A 9,062-nucleotide genomic window follows, 5' to 3' on the forward strand; every position below is an offset into this window, starting at 1 on the left:
AAAAAAGTGACCACTGTAAAATCTATTGCTGGAAAATCTTTCAAATGCAAGATAAGAGCTTCTCTGGCTGGAAAAATTGGGTGTTATCAGTTCTGTTTTAATTTTCTGTTTTAGCTTTTACAAATGCTGATGGAAGGAAGTAAATTTTTTATGGGTTAATCCAGAGTGTCAGTATATTCAAAATATCAATTAAACATAATTTTTTCTCACTTATAACCGGATTATCAGCACTTGAAGGTTAAGAATCAATATTAACCAGCACTAACTGCTTACTCTTTAGAGATTTTTGTCCCTCTCGGGATCAAATTTATGGCAACTTGCTATACATATTAAGTTTGTGCCCCACTTTGAACATCACCTGCCCAAGTCAGCTTTATAATTTATTTAATAAAGTAAAGAAAACGAAACCAACAAAAATGAGATTTAATTGGAAGTTTATAACTTTATTCATAATATTTCTTGTACAGTTGGACAATAAAATGTGGTAGAGTCGTTACGAGTTGTGAGGTTTACTTTAAGCTCTTAAACGCGTGAATACTGGTATCAGTATCGATACTTAAAATTATTAACACTTGCAACTGGGACACGGTTCGGTGGAATAGTCGATGCCGCAATCTTCTTTGCATTTTGGTGGAGAACACATCATTCCTCCAGGTGGAGGGGGTGGAATGTTGCATTCGCAAGTTGGACATCCTCCGTTGTTGGGATAAGACAGTATGCAATTTCCTTTGCACTCTTTTATGAAACAACCATCTAAAAAGTAAATTTTAAACAATGAACATTTACTTATCAGTGGATACATTGAAATTTGAAAAAATGTACGATGGGTGGCTGTTGGAGGGTGCAAGCCCGTGTCAAGAATCTCTGATGCTATGCCCCTAAATGTTGTTCTTTCCCTATGTATATTCGTTAGTCGTGCTCTAAACGGTAGAACAGTTTAACAAGGGCGATACCGCGCACTCTCGTCTCTTCGCAGGCTGTTTAATACTAAGTTCACCTGTAAGATAGTGTTGACCATAAGCACCTTTAGTTTTGCAAAATGTTTTAACTTTTTTCAAATATTCTAGACACATAAAATTCCATAAAAATAAACACATTTTCTTTTTATTTACTATGCAATCCCCAAATTAGAATAGCAAGTCTTATTTTAAGACAATTGCAACAATCCTCTTAAAATAATAAGCATTAATTAGACAAAACGCAAATTATTTTTTCTGATTTTTTTTTTTTAATGACTCTTTCTTATTCTGTAGCTTTAATATCGAAATATGTAAAATTTATTCTGTGAAGTAATATAATTTAATGTCCGTCAAATTAAATTTTATTGTTCATGCTAATCTTATTGTTCATAAACAACCGCAATCCTCGCAGAAATAAGCGTTAAATTAATTATAAAATAAAAAAACTCAACGAATTATTTTTGATTGGTATGACTAGAATGCAATCATTTCATTCCAAAATATAACTTAAAGCATGCTAATTAGTTGTTTCTAACTATTAATAAGCATCTTCCCTCAGAGTTAACTGAATCATTTTTATTTAGTTTTCACAAATTAACTGATTATTGATATTTACTCTATTACATGGCAGTTTTTTTTAAAAACAAGATGATCAGGATAGAAGAGATAAGTCTAGAATCTTTTGGGAATTTTCTGATAAAATGTCAATTAAATTCTGATATTATAAGATTCAGCAAGTAATTTGGTATTTACACTTGTACCTGATTTTAGATTTTTGAAACTTAACTTAGTTTTTACATAATTTACGTTGAAAAAAAAAAAAAAAAAAAACTGAACTTTCAGCGTCTTTCAAATCAATTTCCGGAGGTTAAGCAACTGAAAACAAACAACAGTATTACCTGTTCAAAACTGCCGACTGGTAAATTTTATTTCTTTAAATGCTTGAGCAAAAACCTGAAGAATTTTTTAAAACTCTCAAGTGCTATTTCAAATAGTTAATCTTGAAGAGTATGCAACTTTTTTATGAGAGAGTTGTAAAATTTTTTTGTAAGAAATTCACTAAAATTAGTATTCAAATTCAGCAAAAACCGCAAACCATTCCATCAAAATATTTTGTTACTCAAAAAACGGATTTATATGCTTTTTTTAAAAAAATTCAAAAATACTTTCCAGTAAAAAACACGATTTTTTTTTCTTTTTTTGCGAACGATTTAATAAGTAATATTGTTCAAAATCGTTTTCTTTTCGGTTTTAAACTTCTTTTTCACCTATCTCTTTAAAAACATAATGAGACTTATAGAGATGTTTTGAGTGAATTATTCTTTAAAATAATTTGCATGATCTATGCAAAATCTGCAAAGTAAGCAAATCGCGAATCTTCTTTCGATGATTACACAATTTTTTTTTCTTTCAAAATTAAGTATTTTACTGATTTTTAAAAAATAATTCTTACTATAGTATCACTCAAACACAGTTTTCTCTCCTGTTAGCTACATAGGTAATTTGCTTATCCCTTTCCTCTTAGTTAAGTGGCGTAGGTATGTTGAAAAGCAGGTATATTGAATAGGTATGTATAATTAGTGTGTAATAGTGTATAATAGGTGAAGTAGGTATATTAGATAACTCAGAAACAATTCCACCGATTTTGCTAAAATTTTATATTTTGTTATTTAAAATTACGTACCTTAAAATAATGTAAAAATTTGCGTACCTCAGAATTCAAAATTTGTTGAAATTAATAAAAAATAAAACATCCATTGTGTTTGAGAAATCGCGTCACGTAATCATTAAAAAAATAATCTTCGTGCTTTAAGCATTTATAACTAAATCATCTCAGCTCTTCATCAAAAATTATCTTCAAAGGTACTAAATCATCTCTGTTCATTTCAAATGAATATTTAATTCAGGCAGAAGCGTTTTTACAAGTGGTAATCAAAAAAATCTAAACCAGGATTGTAAAGTGGATGGTCAAGAATATCCCAGTGGAAACTTTGCATGTGTTAAAGAGCATAGGGCTGATTGACTGAACAATTAAAGATTAACCACAAAATTCAACCACAAAATTGTACCACAAAATTCAACGAAACATTACACGAAGAAATTAAATGTGTTTTGAAACGTACCTCAAAGTGAATTTACTACGCCGCAGCGGAATTCACACCAGTTATTCGCATTTCAATTAGATGAGCGAAAAAACTGGAATCCTCCCCCATTTGGTCTTGTTATTCCTATAGAGGGACCACTATAAAAAAAATACGAATATTTTTTTGGGTGGGGAGTTACTCGCTGAAATAAATTTATCGGTAGCGGGTTCGATTTTCTTACTATCTCTGTGCGTATCTTTGTGACGCCCTTCTAAAAGTTTTACTTCAATTTGACGTCCCGCACTGGACTGATTGTAGGGACACAATTCGCACTAGGACATCGAAGTCAAGCATCACTGGGTTTGGTCAGTAAGCAGGTGGATGGCCACTTTGATTATCCTGTTTAGGGACCGAGGGTCTTCGTTAAACTGTTCTAGCGTAAAGTGCTCGACTTCGCGTGCAGGTCATCGGCCTACCAAAGCGGAAGAGCCTTCACCTCTGCAGAGGATCGAAATTGTGCATGTCTTCGGATCATTCTTTGGTATCTTTCCCAGATCGCGGCCAATAGCCCATTGTGCAGCTCTAGTGTGACGTAAATAACGTACCTACCAATCTACCTACTTCAATTTGACAAAAGTTAATAATAAACTATTGCTGTATGTGTTTTTATTACCGTTTGGTATCACCCTTCAACCAAACGCTCAAAAGCATAGAGGTAACGGGTTCGAACCTCACCGTAATCCAGTATTTATGTGATATGCTTTTTTTGTTTTATGCCATCTGTTCTTCAATCTGACTTAGTATTCAGTGCACTAACCTGTGTATGTAAACAAATTACTAAACTAGCCAGAAGATTTATGTAAGAAACAAAGGAATAAAATTTTTCACGAATTTTCTTTTCCCCAAGTAAGAACAAATTTTATATTAAAAAAAAAATTGAGGAATATATAAACATCGTTTTACGAGTGAAAGAAGTTCCTTTAAGTAGAAAATAGGTCAGATCTGGAAAATTCAATGACTGTCGGAAGTTTTGATACTCAAAAAAAATTCTATATTTGACATTTTTGATGCAAAATTGTAATCCACTCACTGTAAATGAAAGTTAATATTCAACTGATGAAAAAGGTAAGTTTTTTACCATTCAAAATTTGCTTCTTGTATCAACCAAAAATTGCTGATTTTTCTAATTCAAATTTATATGAAATACGAAGTAGGTAGTTATAACGACTTCATATAGACAATATAATTGCTGCTAATTATTGAATTGAAGTCGTAAATAAATTCTACCTCAAGAGTGTACTTAGAAAATGCATCAGTGCATTTAAATTAAGTTTAATTATTGACATTATATATATATATTGTATAACAAAATAAAATAAATATTTAAAATTATGTTTTTCAAGTCTATTTAAAAGGGTGAAATAATTACATTTTTGTGAGACAATGAATGAAAACGTAGGGCTCATCACTTTCGAGAAAGTGGGGGAAATACAAGTTTGTTGATCAAGTAATGCAGCTTTACGTTTACGTAGGTCTGACAAAAATCTCTTAAGTCAACTATAAAAATGCAATTTTTAAAATTTTATTTTATCATTTTGTTCCTTTTAGTTTTGAGGTAGTTACGTAGCTGTTCTTTTAAAAAATATTTAGTATTAGAATTTATTTTTATAATACAGTAGGAGAGAGAGAGATCCGTATATAACAAGGGACTCGAGCAATAGAAAATGCTTGCTAAATCCTGTCGCTCACGAAATCCGAATTCTTCGTTTCGCATATTTTACTATTTATTGAAACATTTATTTCTTCTTCATCTAAGAGTTTTAGAATATCGAATTTTTCTTTCACGGATAAAAAAAAAAATAGTCTTTTCAACATTTTAAACAGCTGAACAAAAAACCATGGTTTCTAGAAATGGTAAGGGCTTGGAATCTGCTTTTCTTACAAGTAATTCTGAAATCGTAAATGCTTCGGCAACCATTCAGGTTCTTCGACGATATTCAAACCGTATCGAAATTAGTTCGAGACAGGACTGACCCTGATTGGCATTCTTCCTTTCTGAAAAGGTTGCAACTGTCGTCGATAACTTTAAAAAAATTTTCAACTATATTTCAGTGACATAGATACATATTTTACAATAATTACGAACGGAAATAATTTTAATAATTTTTAAACAATTAATAGTTTATTAGGGGGATTTTTCCCCACAATTTTTGATACTATTTCATGCTTCCAAAAATATTTCCTATGAAAAGTGAAAAAATTACTCGCTATGAGAATGCATTCTCATACATTTCTATCATATTGTATCAAACAAAACAATCCATCTCTCACATTAAATACGAAATCTCGTGAAATCTGGGCTCGTTATGAATGGTTTCTACTGTAAGAGTTTCAAAAACTAATTAATAATAGTGAAAGTAACTAAGCTTATCACATTTACTATTATATCACCGTCTCTGAACAGTCGATTCAATTTATGAGCTTACGACTACCAATGTTCAATTCCGTAGTCTTGCAATTTTGAACTCAATCCAGGAGACAAAGGAACTCCTGGATTAAGTATTGGGAGAAATTTGCCTTCGTGGAGGACTTTTTGATAGAACTAACACACATTTGCGTTGCAAGAAGAGGAAAACATCCTAAGATTAGCCTGACAGCAAGGGGACTTTAACCCATGATCAGGATCATTTGGATGCGGTTAGGATTAGCAACTGGTTCCGTTTCATAGAGTTCGCCCGTTTATTTTTTTGCTGCCAAAATTCGAAAAAAAAATTCTGATAGGGATAAAAAAAATTACCGGCCGTCATATTTCTCCAAAAATTTTATTTCTCAAACTAACCCATGATTCGTCTAGCACTTAGGATATTTTAAGTCAGCACTGTGGTCGGTGTGAGCCAGGTGCGGAATTCGTATCGACCAGCCATCACAGGGATTCGAATCCGGTTCACTTCATTGGGAGGCAAGCGCTCTATCCCCTGAGCCACTACGGCTCTATCACATCTATAAGCGAATATTAATTAATTAAAAAAATTTAAATATTAATCAATTTATTTATTGCACGAATTTAATTGTTAATTGATAATGCCCCACAATACCGTAATTTGGACATTATCTCGCGCTTTATTTGGATCAATTTCTGAAAAGTCCTAATACTCAGAAATTATAAATTAGTCATTGATGATTGGTGAATGATAAATCCGTCCTTTAAAATTTCACCCGTAGTTATACCGATGCCGGTAAAGATAACGAATACATTTTGTATACATACAAAAATTATAATTTACTTACGGGCAAGTCCAACAACTGCAACGATCACCAGGAAGAAAATAAAACGATTCATATTCTTTTCAGGATATAAACTGAGCGAAGATGCATGCCATCAGCAGTATTTATTGTTTTGGATGACGTCGACTTTATTTTGACCGCCACGCGCCATCAATAATATTTCCGAGGTCTCTTCTTTGGAAGTTTCCTCCAAAAAGAATACTTCAATTTAACATCTCATTGTGCAAACAAAAATTCCGACATTCTGCGACAATATGAATGGGAGGGAAGATCACGAAATGTCAATCCAATATTATACATTCAACAGGAGTTTTTATTTCACGGATATGTCTTTTTCAGATGAAACCATTGTGAAGAATTTTATGATTTCATGCATGCTAGTTATGAAGTTAAATTTAGAAACGACGTAATATTGTTATAACACATTTTTTACTTACTGCGTACTTTAAGCGTAATGAAGTAAAAGTTATGCCATGATTGCCGACTGCATATTATGTAAGAATTTTTATTCTAATGCACTTTCGAGAATAAATCTCTTCATTTTTTTCTCCTAACATCCAACTTAATGTTATTTTTTTCTCTCTAAGAAGATTGAAATTAAATTTTAAATGTCATACAGTACATTTTAAGTAATGCTATGAAATTAATGACCAAATAGAAGTATAATATATTAAAAAATTGAAAGCAAAATTTTTAAATTGAAAATGGCAACATTATTTCGAAGTATTCGTTTTATGGCCACATGCCACTGGTTTTAAAGGTAAAATCAGAGTAAACGATAAATTAGAAGAATATGCTATATTTAAGTAATTAAATATATATATATATATAAGTTCAAAATGAAGATAAAACAAAGAAAAATTATCGACATATGAAAAAAAAAGGGGGGGGGGAATAATAATTAAAAAAATAACAAACAACTGTTTAAAAAAAAAAAGGATGAAATTTTATTTAAAAGAACCGGAAAAAAAAGATGTAATCTTTTCATCAGCCCACACGATTATATCCGCAAAAATTAAAGATTATATCCTTTTTTCCGTTTTTTTAAATAAAATTTCATCCTTTTTTTAAATTTTTTTTATATTTTAAACAGTTGTTTGTTATTTTTTTAATTATTATTCCCCCCCTTTTCATATGTCTCTAATTTTTCTTTGTTCTATCTTCATTTTGAACTTATCTAATGAATTCTGTTTACTTGCAGCTTATGCGCAATAAATGAAACTTATTGTTTTTCTTAACTTTCTTCGGGTTTTCTTGTATTTATTTATTATATATATATATGTATTGACCCAGTTCATCCAATTTTATTTCCTCATATTTTCGTTCGCAACTAATAATATATTTTTTAAGCAAATTCTTAAAATTGAAAAATGAGAAAGTTACTTCGAGGTACTACAATTTAAAATGATGTGTGGTTAAAATTAATGATTTTATGTTACTAGTTATGAAAATAAACTTTGGAAAAAAAAACAACTTAAGATTGTTATTACATATTTTTGGTACTTAGTGGTCCTCTTGAAAATAATGAAGCTAAGTTATATCATAATTGTCGTCAGCATATTATGTTATGTACTTTATTTGAATCCACTTATGAATAAATTTTTAGTTACATCGTTCCTCTCGTCTTACTTTATATTTAAATTATTTTTCATTAGAAATGTAAAAAAATTAAATTTTAAACATTACACTTGCTTTTATTATTCCTATAAAGTTATTATCCAAATGAACTTTAACATATTAATAATATATTTTTAAAGGAAAATCTTAATGAAAATAATGAATTTATTAGTAAGCATTATTCTTAATATATAAAATTGTTTGCTAATGTGGTTATAAAAAAATTCCTTTTTATGACTTCATGTTAATCAATTTTTCGAAACAACGTATTATATAACATATTCTTTACTTTATGCTAATTTTGAGAATAATGAAGCAAAGTCACGAAATGATTATCTTCAACATATTATGCAAGGATTTCCTTATTAAATTAACTTTTAAAAATACCCAGTATTTTTTCCTGTATTAAATGAATTTTAATGCAGAAAAATACCCAGTATTAAATGAATTTTAATGCATTTTTAAAGCAAAGTTTTAAAATTAAAAAATCATTTGAAGTATTACAATTTATGAAATAATTTGTTTGACTCATCGTATGATATTGCATGATTTCATTTTTTCATCGGTTTGAAGAAAAATTAAAAATAACGTAACATTGATAGTATAACATATCTTTAATTTGTGCATATTTTTAGAATGATTAAGCAAAGTTATGATTGTGTCTGCATATTATGTAAAAATGTAAATATATTTAGTCGTATGAACTTGCTAATCAAACACTTGATATATAGACTATATATTCACAATTTTTCCTGAAAAATAAATTTAAGACTGGCTGATAACCCACTCTTTGTAAGGGGCAAAAAAATAAAAATAAAATAATAAATAAATTGGATTTAATCAACACTACTAACTCATGCTTAATATTGAAAGGAAAATACCGACATTAAAGATAAAACTAACATAATACCAATTTTTATTTATTTATTTATCATCAATATTCATAGCTCTTCCCGGTGACTTTACGTTATTAGATTAAGCAAAAAACGTTTTAAGAAGTGCTTTTAATCAAAATAAAGATTGATTATATTCAGAATCTTTCTGTATGTTGCCATTGCTCGCGGTCTACTCATAGTTAAAATTTACCATAATCAAGTCATTTTCTCCAGTACTACTC

The 9,062-nt window shown here is 29.8% G+C and overlaps 1 long non-coding RNA gene across 1 annotated transcript; it reads right to left on the minus strand.

Moving 5' to 3' along the window:
* Positions 1-417: 417 nt before the first annotated feature.
* LOC107442977 (uncharacterized) lies at positions 418-6,471 on the minus strand. The gene is made up of 2 exons (XR_011636983.1): positions 6,332-6,471; positions 418-753 (listed from the first exon to the last, which is right to left on the minus strand). It is a non-coding gene; the product is annotated as an uncharacterized lncRNA (long non-coding RNA).
* Between the last annotated feature and the right edge of the window lie 2,591 nt (positions 6,472-9,062).

Source organism: Parasteatoda tepidariorum, chromosome 6 (assembly GCF_043381705.1).
Source record: "Parasteatoda tepidariorum isolate YZ-2023 chromosome 6, CAS_Ptep_4.0, whole genome shotgun sequence".
NCBI lineage: Eukaryota > Metazoa > Arthropoda > Arachnida > Araneae > Theridiidae > Parasteatoda > Parasteatoda tepidariorum.